This window comes from Dermochelys coriacea, chromosome 9 (assembly GCF_009764565.3).
Source record: "Dermochelys coriacea isolate rDerCor1 chromosome 9, rDerCor1.pri.v4, whole genome shotgun sequence".
In the NCBI taxonomy this organism is placed as follows: domain Eukaryota; kingdom Metazoa; phylum Chordata; order Testudines; family Dermochelyidae; genus Dermochelys; species Dermochelys coriacea.
Window position 1 is genome coordinate 99,872,341 of NC_050076.1, and position 16,309 is coordinate 99,888,649.

The 16,309-nt window shown below is 43.7% G+C and overlaps 1 protein-coding gene across 1 annotated transcript in view; it reads right to left on the reverse strand.

Annotated features, from left to right (window-relative positions):
- Positions 1-11,294, reverse strand: part of FHL1 (four and a half LIM domains 1) — a 64,859-nt gene extending 53,565 nt beyond the window's left edge. The window contains exon 1 of the mRNA XM_038417499.2: positions 11,178-11,294. The gene's annotated coding sequence lies outside the window, so the exon portion shown is untranslated. The remainder of the gene's footprint in view (positions 1-11,177) is intronic.
- Positions 11,295-16,309: the final 5,015 nt, after the last annotated feature.

Genomic DNA, 16,309 nt, shown 5'->3' on the forward strand with positions numbered 1-16,309 from the left:
GAAGATTGTTGGGGGCAGAATAGACCTGGACAAGGAGAAGTCTGGAGATAAATGTGAGAAGTGAGGGACATATGCTTTTTTGTTAAAATATTATATGTTTGCTGTTGAAGAAAAAAAATCCAGAATACTTAATGTTGTTGTTTTAGTTAAATAAAACAATGTAAATGTCTGTCTGATGATGTTCTCCTAATACAGCATGGTAAGAAAATCTTCCAAATACTAATGATTAACCTGTTGAATTGGAGATAATTCACCTCCCAATGACTTCATAAATATCTGCTTCAATTACCTTTGGTAAATGAAATAACCAAACAATAATTCATTTTCTGATATAACTGTAAAACTAATCTGAAAAGTTTTCAAAATAAATCACTGTTTAAAAATGTATAGTGTGTACCTTCTAAAAATGAAACCTACATCTATCTCTGAGTTGTGAAGCGTATGTATTAAGGTTATAACAACCAACAAGAATGCATTTTTATGTAGAAAACCATGATTAAATTGAGTCTTCCTGACTAGTGATTTAAATCAATTTGATTTAAATCAAATCCACCCTCTCTAGCACACTCCCTTTGGAATCAATGGGTAGCCCTGACCCCAAGAGAATGCATCTAGCTGTGGCTTTTTGTTTTAATAGCTCAGCAGCAATGCAAAACAAAGTCTTTGAAGATATTTTTAGAAGTGAAACAAACCAAACTTCTGGTGAGAACTGTTAAGCGCTGACAGGATGTGTCTAAGGAACGTGGCAACATAAATATCACTGATAAGAAACTACACAAACAGTCCCATCTCTTACCCCCACCCCCACCATCACCACCACATCCACACCTCCTGCCCTGGTATTGCAGAATTGGCTCTACTGTCTCTGAATACACCCAGCAATGCACACTCACGCATCTCTGATATTGCTTGGGTCTTTTTCTTCAGTGTTTCAAACGATCATTTGTGACCTACTTCAACAAGAAGCATGAAACATCCGTCCTTTGAGCACTTGCCGGCTAATAAAGTTTCCCATAAGAAACGATACACCCAAGACAGGCTTTGAACCGAGGGGCCGAAATTTCCATGCCTTCTATTTTTTAGAGGGCAGTGTGAGCAGGGCTACGGTGCTCACAATACCAAAATATATGGGCATGTCTACACTGCTGTTGCGGGGGAGAAGGGGCTTGGACTCGAGCAGCTAGCCTGAGTAGCAATAGCCACACTGTGATTTTTAGCACACTAGCTTGCGCAGAGCTAGCCTGAGTCAGTGTGCCCGTGCTGGGAATCACCTCTCCCAGCTGCAATGCAAACATACCCCATGCGGCTTTGCAATGGGGACAGACACCTGCACCAGACTAGCAGAGCACTCCCAACTCTGTGACAAGAGCCAGAGATGAGTCGAGGTCCCTAGGACTGCAACTGCACTAGCATTTTTAGGAAGTCCTCTCCCCAATGCACTATCCCTAATGCAGCTCCACTGGTGAGGGCGTAGTGTAGACAGGACTCAGGTGTTTTTACCACCATGTTTTCTAACCCGGAGGGCTGAACTGGCACTCAGACGGTGGGGGTGGAGGGACTTCCCTAAACATGAGTGGAGATGATGCTTTAGAAAAGTGACTGGTCATCTTAGATTCATAGATTCATAGATACTAAGGTCAGAAGGGACCACTCTGATCATCTAGTCCGACCTCCTGCACAGCGCAGGCCACAGAATGTCACCCACCCACTCCTATGAAAAACCTCACCCATGTCTGAGCTATTGAAGTCCTCAAATCATGGTTCAAAACTTCAAGGAGCAGAGAAGCCTCCCTCCAGTCAACCATGCCCCATGCTACAGAGGAAGGCGAAAAACCTCCAGGGCCTCTCCAATCTGCCCTGGAGGAAAACTCCCTCCCGACCCCAAACATGGCAATCAGCCAAACCCTGAGCACATGGGCAAGATTCACCAGCCAGATACCCAGGAAAGAGTTTTCTATAGTAAATCAGATCCCATCCATCTAATATCCCATCTCAGGGGATTTGGCCTATTTACCCTGAATATTTAAAGATCAATTACTTACCAAAATCCCATTATCCTATCATACCATCTCCTCCATAAACTTATCGAGTAGAATCTTAAAACCAGATAGATCTTTTGCCCCCACTGCTTCCCTTGGAAGGTTATTCCAAAACTTCACTCCTCTGATGGTTAAAAACCTTCGTCTGATTTCAAGTCTAAACTTCCTGGTGGTCAGTTTATACCCATTTGTTCTTGTGTCCACATTGGTGCTGAGCTTAAATAATTCCTCTCCCTCTCCTATATTTATCCCTCTGATATATTTATAGAGAGCAATCATATCTCCCCTCAACCTTCTTTTAGTTAGGCTAAACAAGCCAAGCTCCTTAAGTCTCCTTTCATAAGACAAGTTTTCCATTCCTCGGATCATCCTAGTAGCCCTTCTCTGTACCTGCTCCAGTTTGAATTCATCCTTTTTAAACATGGGAGACCAGAACTGCACACAGTATTCTAGGTGAGGTCTCACCAGTGCCTTGTATAAGGGTACTAAAACCTCCTTATCCCTACTGAAAATGCCTCTCCTGATGCATCCCAAAACCGCATTAGCTTTTTTCACAGCCATATCACATTGGCAGCTCATAGTCATCCTATGATCAACCAATACTCCAAGGTCCTTCTCCTCTTCCGTTACTTCTAATTGATGCGTCCCCAATTTATAACTAAAATTCTTGTTATTAATCCCTAAATGCATAACCTTACACTTCTCACTATTAAATTTCATCCTATTACTATTACTCCAGTTTACAAGGTCATCCAGATCCTCCTGTATAATATCCCGATCCTTCTCCGAATTGGCAATACCTCCCAGCTTTGTATCATCTGCAAACTTTATTAGCACACTCCCACTTTTTGTGCCAAGGTCAGTAACAAAAAGATTAAATAAGATTGGTCCCAAAACCGATCCCTGAGGAACTCCACTGGTAACCTCCCTCCAACCTGACAGTTCGCCTTTCAGTAGGACCCGTTGCAGTCTCCCCTTTAACCAATTCCTTATCCACCTTCTGATGTTCATGTTGATCCCCATCTTCTCCAATTTAACTAATAATTCCCCATGTGGCACGGTATCAAATGCCTTACTGAAATCTAGGTAAATTAGATCCACTGCATTTCCTTTATCTAAAAAATCTGTTACTTTTTCAAAAAAGGAGATTAGGTTGGTTTGGCACGATCTACCTTTTGTAAAACCATGTTGTATTTTGTCCCATTTACCATTGACTTCAATGTCCTTAACTAATTTCTCCTTCAAAATTTTTTCCAGGACCTTGCATACTACAGATGTCAAACTAACTGGCCTGTAGTTACCCGGATCACTTTTTTTTCCTTTCTTAAAAATAGGAACTATATTAGCAATTCTCCAATCATTCGGTACTATTCCTGAGTTTACAGAATCATTAAAAATTCTTGCTAATGGGCTTGCAATTTCAGGTGCCAATTCCTTTAATATTCTTGGATGAAGATTATCTGGGCCCCCCGATTTAGTCCCATTAAGCTGTTTCAGTTTCGCTTCTACCTCTGATATGGTAATATCTACCTCTATATCCTCCTTCCCATTTGTCATGCTACCATTATCCCCAAGATCCTCTTTAGCCTTATCTTAAAAGGCAAATGCTCCATCTAACCCTCTTTTTCTAGCTCTACTGAATGCCAAGGATTTTCTTTTACCCTTCATTTTGTCTGGCACGCTTTCCCTCATCAGTATGGACAATTATACTCTTTCCATCTCTCCCCTCCACTCCCCCAGGGGACAGCTATGCTATAAAGCTGTGCTAGAGATTCTTTAGGGAGGTTGCATCTCTAGGATCCCAATCAGCTCAAGACAGTCATGTTAAAGCCTTCACTACCAGTTCGGCACCATTTCTAACCAGCTCGTCATAGCCTAGCCGTGTGTGGGTGTAGCACATGTGGAGTCAGCCATAACCAGCTGATAAAAGCACTGCTAAGTAGTAGCATAGATGTGCCCTTACACCACTATAGTCTCACGCTGAAGCTATGTTAGCCACACATGCTGTGATTAAACCTGGCTCCTACTATCAGTTTCACTTGTAGCCTTTGTTCACCCTCACAGTCTGTCTTTCTTGTTTGTTGATTTTCCCTACTCCTTGATTCCTTTTTCCCACCTTTTGATTTTGGATGATTAGGGGGCTGGGGCACATGACTTACGAGGAGAGGCTGAAGAAACTGGGGTTATTTGGTCTGCCGAAGAGAAGAGTGAGGGAGGATTTGATAGCAGCCTTCAACTAGCTGAAGGGGGGTTCCAAAGAGGATGGAGCTAGGCTGTTCTTAGTGGTGGCAGATGACAGAACAAGAAGCAGTGGTCTCAAGTTGCAATGGGGAAGGTCTAGGTCTAGGTCTTGAATATTAGGAAACAATATTTCACTAGGAGGGTGATGAAGCACTGAATGGGTTACCTAGGGAGGTGGTAGGATCTCCATCCTTAGAGGTTTTTAAGGCCCGGCTTGACAAAGCCCTGGCTGGGATGATTTAGTTGGTGTTGGTCCTGCTTTGAGCAGCGGATTGGACTAGGTGACCTCCTGAGGTCTCTTCCAACCCTGATCTTCTATGATTCTATTGTTTCCACCTCACGCTTTGTTTCAAATCCCTACTATATCCCATACCTTGTTTCTACCAAACCTTGTCACCAGCCTTTATTTACTGCTGCCTTTCACAACCTCCCATGAATGTTACTTGCATGTCTGCTTCTCCGCTTCCAAGCCAATGGCTTGTTTTGCGTTTGCAGCATGCTTTCCACTGCAAGGGGAGGGTTGCGGTCAGATCCGTTCAATTTTTGCCAGGGCTCAGCCTCAGTACCTCTGGCGCTTGGCAGTCCATAGCCCAGCACCTCTGGGTTTGCCACATCAGTTAGAAAGTAAAAAAAAAACTGCTTGAGCCCTGGTACTTCTTTCATTACAAAATAAACACTGGGTCAGATATAGCTTCAAAGGCCAACGAGCTAGACAAGTGGAGTCTGCAGAAGGGGAAAAACATTCACTAAGTGGGAAGCAAAAACAAGCTGCAGATGGGGAGCTTTGCAGACAGCCTCTCTTCTCATGTAAACCCTTTTTCACCAATTTAGCAATCCAGTTAGTTACGGCCAATATTTCTCATAGCTTTATCTTATGGATCTGCAAAAGGCCATTAAGGCGCCAAATCAGCAAGGGGCCGTACACCCCCAAAGTGGTACTGAGCCCCCGCAACTCCTATTGAATAAATTGACTGCAATGGGATTTGCAGTGCCCAGGACTGGGCCCTTCATTCTTTATGTTTGCATTGTTCTGAGGTCATCTAATGTCTTGCTGTATTATTTTTTTAATCAATGCCCACTGCCTCAAAACAATCAGCAACCCTACAATAACAAAGCAGCATATACACAACTGGGAGTGTATTTGGAGGATGAAGGAGACTGGGTAAGGAAGTTGATTTTAATGTGAAGCAGTTGGGGGGGCTTGATTTATCTGTAAGGAATATAGATTGATTGATTTAGATTATGGGAAAGTGCAAGGTAGCAAAATCGTTCAGTGCTTCAAAATAGCCCATGAGAGGAGAAAATAACTGGAAAGCACAATTGTGTCATTCATTTCCCAACTAGGGCCTGATCCCTCAAATGGTTAAATTCAACAGGAGCTCTCCACATGCAGGGGTTGCAGAACAGGGCCCTGGATGTGAAAATGAATTTCTATTAGTAGGAAAAGTCCTGCAACTTCAATTAGCTCATGGGATAAATTTTCAAGGTAAAGGAAAGTAAACACTTGGCTGTTCTCAAAAAAGTATCTGACTTGCCAAACATTAGTGCAAAAGATTGGCAGCTTCCAGGTTTGCTTTTCACACTGAACCTTATGGGTGAGTGCCAGGAAGTTGGTGAGCTTTGCCAAGTGAGAATCTAGAGGATCTTTTCCCCCAGAGTTCTCTGGCAAACAGCTTATTCTCACTATCCTGGCAAGTTTAGGCCCCAATCATGCAAGTCTTAAGCCCATGCTTAATGAGACAACACACTGGGTGTAGACATGCGTAAGTCTTTGCAGGCTCAGGGCCTTAGGGAATCTGCAGTCCAAACCTGCTGGGCATCTCTATGTTCCTTCAAAGGCAACAGCAGTTGGGGGCATTCAAAGCTTTGCAGAACCTAGCTATCTTAGGTACTTATCTGGCCCTTATCCCCACAGCATCTGAACACCTCATAATCTTTAATTTATCCTCACCCCGCCCCTGTGAGGTAGGGAAGTGCTATTATCGGGGGCTGAGAGCCCAGAGAAGCTACATGCCTCCCCCAAGGTTTCACAGAAAGTCTTTGGTGGAACAGGAACTTGAACTCAGGTCTCCCAAGCCCTAGAGCAGCACTCTAACCACTAGGCAATCTTTCCTCCCACAAAATCACACCCTCCAATTGCAAGGCAACTTTTGAGAGATCTGACTCCAGGTGAAATCGTATCATGCTTTTATTGGTCCAGAAATGACGTGATTTCAATATATATGGGGGGAGAAGGGTAACAGCCCTTATTTGTGCAAAGCATCTACTGGCTTCAGATGAAATGCTGTGGAAGCAGGGACAGCTGGATCAAGGCTAGAATATGGCACCGCCCTCCAGAAGTATGCGGTGAAAATGGAAACATGCATTTTATCTGAACATTTAATACTTCAGAATCCTGGCATCTCAAGAGCCATCTGGTTAAAATTCCTTTCCAAATCAAAGTAATCTAAATGAAACACGAGGTGTTTCTTCCTCCCACAGTCACTTTGCCAAAATTAGAACGGGAGCAACTGAACTTAGACATTTCTGTTGTGGTTTCTCCAGCCCCTTCTTTTATAACTAGATGTAACACATCGATAACATGAACTCAACGGTTTTGTTTGTAAAGCATTAAATGTCTCCTTTTGCAAAATCACAAGCCCCAATTTGGTTTACAATAACAAAAGTACTTCCATTACCTTTGCAAACAAAAATGCTGCCATGTATCCAAAAGTTACATAAATACAGCATAGAGTTACACAAAACATCACTGCTTTTAAGTGCTATACACAAGTACAGTAGCTCTAAATAAGTCTATGGGCTAGGAGCATGGGGGGATAAGAGGTATGCTTTCAATGACACCAACGCACTAACTCCAGGTCACCTTAAACAAGGACAGGGGACGATGCTGCAATGTTTGCACCTCAGCAGGATGCCACATGGTAACTTTTCAATATCCTGGCATGATACAAATGCTGTTCCCTAGAACTCCTGTGGCACATAGGGTCCAGAGCCGTGGATCCACCCTGGTTCCAGCTACATACTGTCTAGTCAGTTCAATTAGGCTCAACTTGCTGTAAGAGGCAACACGGTCTCATTTAATGTCAGCTCGGAAATGGACTCACTATGTGGTCTATGCCTCAGTTTCCCCACGTATGAAATGTGCATGGTAATATGCACCTGTGTTGGGAGCTCAGTGTGTGTCCATCACTACGAGAGTGGAAAGTAGAGCCGTTTGCAGGACTACTTTTTTAATTCCACTCCACAATACCCACCTGCGCCTGCATTGTTCCTTGAGTTTTTATCTCACTTCCACCTGTAAAAACCTTAGATCCCACAAATCTCACAAGAGAGACAGATTCCCCCATGCTATTTTTTAAAAAAAGTTGGTTTATATATATACACACACACACACTTACAAAATTCAGACACAATTTTTACCACTAAAAGAATAAAACAAATCTTGGTTAAGCCATGTAAAAATACTTTAACTCCTGCTATAACAGACATCAAATCTCTCTGTATTCCTCGCTTAAATTTAAGTATTAAAAACTTTATTTAAAAAAAAAAGAAAAACTTGATTTACGTTGCTGCAATTCTATTTATGACAAACTGACAAGAGATTTAGTGTTTTCTTGCAAACTGCCACAGTCTGTTGTTTTTTTCCCCACTCAATCCCAACCGCAATAAAATACATTTTATCCTCTTCTGCTATTATGGCAGAGGGTCCTGTGGGACCCGCGGAATCCTAGTTCCGTTGCAGGGCTCTAGTGGAAAGTGCTGAGAAAATAATTTACCACCCAGGATATTAAAACTTCAGCAAAGGAATATAACTCAAGTGATTAAGGTTGGAATTTTCACAGGAATTTAAGGGGAATGAAGTGCTTAAATCCCATGGAAACACCTTTGAAAATCCCATCCTAAATGTGCATTAGTAGCCTAAGTTATTGCTGATGGGAGGGTACAATCTAGGCTCCAAGACCGTATCCAGCCTGCAGCATTACAGATCTATAAGGCCGTACAGTCTAGAATCCACAGTCCCAGATCAGCACTCCAAGTCAGTAGGCGCAGTACAAACACAGCACATAAGCAGCACCCGTAATGATTGTTTCTGAGTTACACCAGGGCAAGGAGTAACTGCCTTCAGAACCCTGACGTCCTTTCTAAAGGACACAAGTTTCTTGGCAATTCACATGTAACACAGAAACAGTCATGGGAACTGTACACCCTAAAATGGAATAAGCCCCTTGTAACGTAAGCATTCGGAGCCCGAAATGTTAGTTTCTTGGTGAAAAAAGGAGTTTTTAAAAAGTGTACATTTGTTATAGCTTTGCACAGTCCCTAGTGTGATGGGGCTTGGCGGGTCAGCACTACCTGAAAACAGATACATGACAATTTATAAAGTACTGCCCTAAAATTCAGATCAGCATAGACCCAAGCAGGTCTATTACTATAGTATCCAGCTGTTCAGTGCTACCCCTAATGACATGTCTACTGAGCTTGTTCATGCCATACAACTGGATAATGTAGGTGGGGTATGGTTTAATTAAGATACAGTTTCCAAAATAAGTGACAGATTTTAGTGTTTCAGAGTAGCAGCCGTGTTAGTCTGTATTCGCAAAAAGAAAAGGAGGACTTGTGGCACCTTAGAGACAAATTTATTTGAGCATAAGCTTTTGTGTGTTTATTTTCAAGAGCTTGAAAACCTTACACATTATCTCTTTTCTGGACAATTGGCAATATTTACACACAGAGGGAGACTTGCACCAGCATATATGGAGGGTTGCCATAATTCACTGCAAAAGTAGCACTTCTGTTAAGAAACACGTTAAGAGCCCAATCCAATAGTCCTTGTTCAGCCAAATCTCCCAGGGAAGACATTGGTAGTGTGGCTAAGAAATGGACTGCACCATCAAGTCCAGAATTGGCACGTAAGCCTAAACAGATTCATGCTAAGAACTGAGCAAGTCATTCTTTGGTTCCACTGGCTTTTTATTTTTGCAGGTATGATGTTAGCTGTAGAAACCCCTTCCTGTGTTTTTCTAGTAGTTATCGCACAAGACTGAATTTTTATTGACTGAAGTTTTTGAGCAGAAATTAGAAATTGGGCTGCATTCAAGAATGCAGCACTTGGGGAAAAAGGGCTGTTGTCTCACTTCTTTAAAAAAACAAGGTAGAAGTTATAAATTCTGAAACCATATTTGGTTACATGCATCATCTATTTACTCTGAGGTGGTTTGCACATATCACGGTTTAACAATTTAATCAATTTCCTCTTCTGTAGAATACAGATCCATATCTTAGTAAGAGCTTTTCAGAATGAAGATAAAAAAATAGATCAGCGAACAAACCATTTTAGTCTGATTTGTTAATATTCTTGTTACAGGCTAGAGTTTGATGAATTAAAATTAAGTTGGTTATATATTAACATGACCGCAAGATCAATTTCTGGATGGCAAACAAACTCATACTTGCACTCCTAAGCAAAACATGATGCTGCAGCCATAAAATGTGAACAAGACAGAAATCATATTCATTAACACACCTTTTGCCTACTTACTAAAGACTGGAAATAGAGGCTCCAATCCCGCAAATACATCTGTGAATAATTTTATTCATGTGAGTAATCCCTTTGAAGTCAAGATGACAAACCTTGTCTCCCTAATATCCAGGGACCAATACAGCTAGGACTACACTGCCTAGGAGTAAAGTTTTTCTCAAGTGTGTTTGCAGGATCAAAGCAATGAACATGTTTTGAATTAGCAGGACTGTGTAAGTATCTAACTCCATAATGTGGGGAGCAGAAAAACAGACATTGACTGACTTTTTAAAATTATTACCTGCATTAGCATTGCAATTATATAGTCATATATAACCCCATCTAGTTTTCACAGCTTACTTCCAGGTTTCACTGGGCTGCATCACCCTGTATTTAAAAAAAAAACTAATAATCATAAAAAGAACAGGAGTACTTGTGACACCTTAGAGACTAACACATTTATTTGAGCATAAGCTTTCATGGGCTACAGCCCACTTCATCAGATGCATAGAATGGAACATATAGTAAGAAGATATGTATATACCTACAGAGAATATGAAAAGGTGGAAATAGCCATGGTCTCTGTATGTGTATATATATATATATATATCTTCTTACTATATGTTCCATTCTATGCATCTGATGAAGTGAGCTGTAGCCCATGAAAGCTTATGCTCAAACAAATGTGTTCATCTCTAAGGTGCCACCAGTACTCCTGTTCTTTTTGCAGATACAGACTAACAGGGCTGCTACTCTGAAACCTAATAATCATATGATCCCTGAAAAAACAATGGGTTTGGGGTTCCCCCCACACACCTATTATCAGATGTTTCAGGCAAGTCAACCACCCTTTTGCCCCCTTCCTATAGAAACGAAGGAAGCCAGCCCTATATGCAAAGCATTGCTGCAAAGCAGCAGGTTGAAATACTTGCTAAACACACAATTTACTGTCAAATAAAGAAAAAGCTTCACTGACACCCAAAATCCCGTGATCTTGGCTCGCAAAGCTGCCGCCCCGCAAGAGGCTGCCCCGGGTTATTAAACAAAGAGGATGCAGAAGAGAAGCAAATGTTTGAACGCTCAGTTGCCTAAACCCACCCGGCACAAAGACTCGTGGCGTCGCCCTCCCGGGAGATTACTGCGGGAGAGGAGCTGCTTGCCCGGTGCACTTGCCACAAGCCAGCCTGGGCAGAAAAACTCCCTTCTCCCCACCACCTCTGCTTTAGTCCCTTCCCCAGCGAGCCCCCCGCTTGCCACGAGGGCGCCCTGGCCCAGCCCCAGCCCCCAGGACCAGTTCTGCCCAGCAGGGATGCCGAGGGCAGCCCCTGCCCCGCGCCCGCAGCCCCGGAGCGATGCTAGAGAGGGAGAGGCTCGGGCACCTTCTTACGGGCCGGCGGCGGAGCTCGGGAGCGACGCGCCGGCGGCGGCTGCTGCAGGAGGGCGCTGCTGGAGTGAGCGCGGGCGGGGAGCCGGGAGCCCGGGGAGAGCGGCGGGGTGGGGCGCGCGCGCGGGGAGGGGGGGGGCGGACGGGAGGCGCGCGGCTGCCCTGGGCCAGGGGAGCCCCGGGGCTTGCAGCCCGGGCTGGGTTACACCCAGGCGGAGGGCTAAGGAGGTGACTGCTCTGAGCAGGCTGCCCCTGGGCGCGCGGGGAGCTCAGGCTGCAAGCAGGGGCCAGTGGCCCGGGAGCAAGGAGGGCCCCCCCGAGAGAGAGGGCCCAGGCTTAAACTGTGGGTAGACAGAGCAGCATGCAGGAGCAGTGGCACCAGGAAAGCACGCTGGGTCTTCGTCTGTACAGCACCTGACACAGCGGGGCCCTGCTCCCTGCCTGAGGGGCCTAGATGCTGCCACAAGACCAATAAAAGAAAAGGAGGACTTGGGGCACCTTAGAGACTAACAAATTTATTAGAGCATAAGCTTTCGTGAGCTACAGCTCACTTCATCGGATGCATTTCACGAAAGCTTATGCTCTAATAAATTTGCTAGTCTCTAAGGTGCCACAAGTCCTCCTTTTCTTTTTGCGAATACAGACTAACACTGCTGCTACTCCAAGACCAATAAAGTGGCAGTCGGGCCTGGCCGACCCATCACCCTGCCAGATCAGGGGGGTTAGCCAGCCTTGAAGCCCTTCCCGCTCTCTGGGCACTGCTGGGTCCCTGCTTGCCACAGAATGGGCACGGGCTGTGCTGGTGTTTTAGATTGTACGTGTCTGCCAGGGATGCTGTAACTATCATTAAATATCATTAAACAGCTTCCATGTATTTAACAGACACAGTCTCGCCATCTGTGCCCAGGCTGCGTGATTCTAGGTTGGTTATTCAGTCAAACCCGTCGGTCCCACTAGAACTGGAATACATTAATTTTCTGCTATTCCCAAGTACTTATTTTCCTAGCATTGTTTTGCAAGAAGATGCAGTGCAAACAAACAGCATATTCCCTCTCTGAGGGGAATTCATCTGACAGCCATCAGCCTCCACTGCCCATCCAAACATACACTAAAGCTTTTACTGATGGTTCACTTGCATTATGTTTCATCCTTGGATTTGTATTCAGAGTTTCCAGTACAGAGAAATATGTGTTGTTTAAATAAGAAGCCTGTAGGGAATGAATAAATCCAGACGAAAGAGAGCAAAGCATAAACAAAACTCTGAGAAGAAGGGATATTATTTCAAACGGTATACTTAGCTCATTAAAAGAACAGTATCAGGTTAAAAAAGATCATGTCTGTTTAAACAAATCTCCTTGCCCATGTTACTGACACCACCTTTGATCGTTAAATCTGAAAACATCGACATTTGCTTTTTGCTATTTATTCTGCTTGTTTTCTACTTGCCTTTCACCCAAGTTGGGCTATAAAAATACATTAGTCACATTCACTTTTGTGAAAGCTTCCCTTTGTGGATCTCATTTTGCTGCGTGGCAGGGACCTTAGTGTTTCATTTGTCTTTTGAAAAAGCTTTTTCAGTGCCATGGAGTCACGGGCCTTCTGACAGTCAAAAGGGTGGCAGGGGGGCCTGGTGCTAGGGCTGGGACTCAGGGGACCATTGAAGGGTCAGGGCCCAGGGTTCCCTGGAGGGAAGTTTGTTCATCTAGTAAAAGGGAACTGAAACATTGCCATACTGTCAAAACACACTCCTCAGAGTAGCTTTTCCATTTTCCAAGCCCTTTTCATTTTACTATTCTCCGTAGAAGCAGGGGACTTTTGCAGAGTCTGCTAACCCACACAGTCCAGATTTAACAGAATTCCTCCTAGCATGTTAGAGAACATGGCATTAGCTGTGATGATTGATGGTTCAAGGCCCAAATTATCATTGCTGAGAAAAACATTTGTCACACACACATAAAATACAAGTGTTTGAAAGACCAACGTTTTTCATACCATGGATTAGTTTAAATTTAACATTCTGTAGGGTCGAAAATGTGTATTTTAACTTGTAAGACAGTGGAATAACTCAGGAGGAACAAAAGACATATGTAGTCAGCAATGGGTTTTCTCAAGGATTACTGGCTGATGAGAGGTCAAAACAAAACAAAAAGATGAACAGAAAACTCCTCTAGCCTGGGGCATGATGCCAGTCTTATAACCAAGGCTGCCTTTGCACAGATACCCTCCATTATCTCTCTGGTAGATGGGGAACGTTTCCTGACAATACAAGAACAAGGGGACAATTAAATTAAACTAGCAGCTGACATATTCAAAACTACTACAAGGAATTGCTTTTTCACACAATGGACAATTAACGTGTGGAACTCACTTTCACAATATATCACTGCGGCCAAGACCCTTGCAGGATTTTAAAGAAGGATTCGACATCTAAATGGACAACAAGAACATCCAGGGTTATATCTCTTCTGTTCATTCCCTCTGAAGCACCTGGTATTGGCCACTGTCGGAAGACAGGATACTGGGCTAGATGGACCATTGGTCTGACCCAGTGTGGCTGTTTTTATGGTCTTCTGTTCTTTCTCCATGGGTAGTTTATCCCATTACTGCCTCCACTGCCAACAGCATTTCTTCCTCTGAACAGGTGGCACCAGCCATCACCAGTGGACAATACTGACCCCTGCTCTGATCCAATACAGCAATCGCTGTGTCTCCCATGCAGCCAGTTTATAATCCTTCCCCATGGACATCTGCACAAACTATGATGAGGTTAACACCTTGTTTCCCGGAGACCAGCTAATGCCCCCTGCTTGAGTCACAAAGCTATGAAACATTTCGGAGGTGATACTGCATTCCTAGTGCACCCGGAATTCCTTCTGAAGTCACTGAATGTTTTGGGTGCAGAAGGCATGCAGGACCAGACCCTTCATTGAAACAGGAGGCCATGCTTTGTTATCCTTTGGTTAATGGATTTGGAAAGAGATGTGATCCCCTTGGAGAAGGCATGTCCCAGCTGGCGAGGTCAATGAGCAGACTAAGACCCAGTCTGGAACTCTTGCAGGGCTTACATACAGGAAACTCCCCTACTGACTTAGCTTTTTCATACTTACACCAAAAGATTATCTAAACGCGATGCTGTACATAAAAATTATTCAGTAACCAGCAGCGTCAGCAAGACAATCCCGTTTAGCAGCAATTTTCAAGGTTTCAAAATTTGTTTTGTATTCCAATGTGGAACGAAAACAAAAACCTTTCCACAAAAATGAAATTGTGACAGAATATCTGTTTTCAGACTGAACCCTGAGTTTTTCGATTCAGGGAGGTTTTCCAGGTTCAGGTCATGTCAGACAAGAGCCTAGGCTCACGGCTAGGGTACAAGCCTGATCCAAGTTCATATTTGAATCAGAGCAGAGTTTTTCCCATCCCAAATCACTCTAGATCAGGCAGGAACTTGAACCTGGGTCTTCCACATCCTAGGGCAGTGCCCTAATCACTGTGCTATGGAGTCACTCACTGGTAGGCTTGCTCTACATCTTGTCAAAACCAATATATTTAATCAAAACTTCATTGAAGATATTTGAACCTGCTCTACTGATAACATAGAATCCTGACTGTGGGCTTGTCTAGACCCAGCGTTAACATGTGGGAAGCTGGGAGGACGCACCCAGTGAGTATTGCTGAGAAACTATACGTCCACAACCAGACCCCTCACTTATGGAATCCGACAAGACTCAATTCTCTCTCGCACCCTTTCCAACATCTATGTACAGCCATTAGCTGAACAGTTCAGACACCACAGACTCCAGGGCCAGCAACATGCTGACGACACAGAACTCTATCTATTCTTCACCACGTATGACTAGATCAATACCACCAAGATGTCCCAGTGCTTGGATGAGATCAGCTTGTGGATGAAGCTCAGGTTCAGCTTCAGATAGTTGAACCCCAGCCAGACAGAGGTGATGCTGGTGGACAAAGCAAAGCATTTTGAAGAGTCTTGTAGCCATGTTGCAGTCTCCTTTGGTTGAGGATGCACGCACAGTTGGGCAATTAAGTCCATAGTTTAGGAGGGCTCCTGGATTCTTTATTGACACTAAGCTCTCACATAGAAGCATTCAGTAGTAATACTTTCTACCATCTCCAGTTGGCTAGGAGACACCATTCCATGCTAGCAGATAGTGACCTGGTCTCATTTATTCACGCCTTTGTCACTTCTCAGCTGGACTACAGCAATGCGATATACCTGGACATGAAGCCTGCATCACTTAGGAAACTCCAACTAGAATAGAGCCCTGCAGTACATTTCCTCAGCAACACAGGCTACCATGAGCAAATCAAACCTGTCCTCCTCTCTTTATGCTGGCTTCCCACAGAATATCCAATCAAGGTCAGGTCTCGGTCCTTATCTTCAAGTTGCTAAATGACCTGGGCCAAAGCTATCTGAATGATCAGCTAGATCACTGGTATGAAAATTCTGGTGAACAATCCCCGTCCTCTGGCACCATGGAATTCTCCACTGTAAGGGTAAAGCTTGTCTGTGTGGGAAACAGAACTTTCTCGAGGGCCAGTCCAAGACTATGGAATGAACTCCCCGAGAAATGAAGGACCATCACAAACCTCACCACCTTCCACTCCAAGCTCAAGGCACATTGCTTTGACTTTGTCTTCTCTAACCTAAATACATAGCCGCAAGTACATTAAAAAAAAAAACCACCCACAAAAACAAGACACTCCACAAAAACAAGACACTCCACTTCACACTTTTCTCATCCTGGGGAAAATTATGAGAGAACAAATAATAAGTAACAGATATTAATCATTTTGCTCAATGCACGCCTGGAAATGAGTGTGGTATAAAAACCTATATAAAACAGAACAACGTGTCTCAGTTCATTATATCCTTCCCTGCTCCCTTGCCTCCATCGTCTCTGGATGGTAATCTTAAATTGTAAATGCTAAGCTGTAGATGATTCCATTCATAACACAATGTGTCTGCTCAGCAGATATCTTCAATATGCTTGCAACATATGTAGAAAGAAAAGGAGTACTTGTGGCACCTTAGAGACTAACAAATTTATTAGAGCATAAACTTTCGTGAGCTACAGCTCACTTCTCACGAAAGCTTATGCT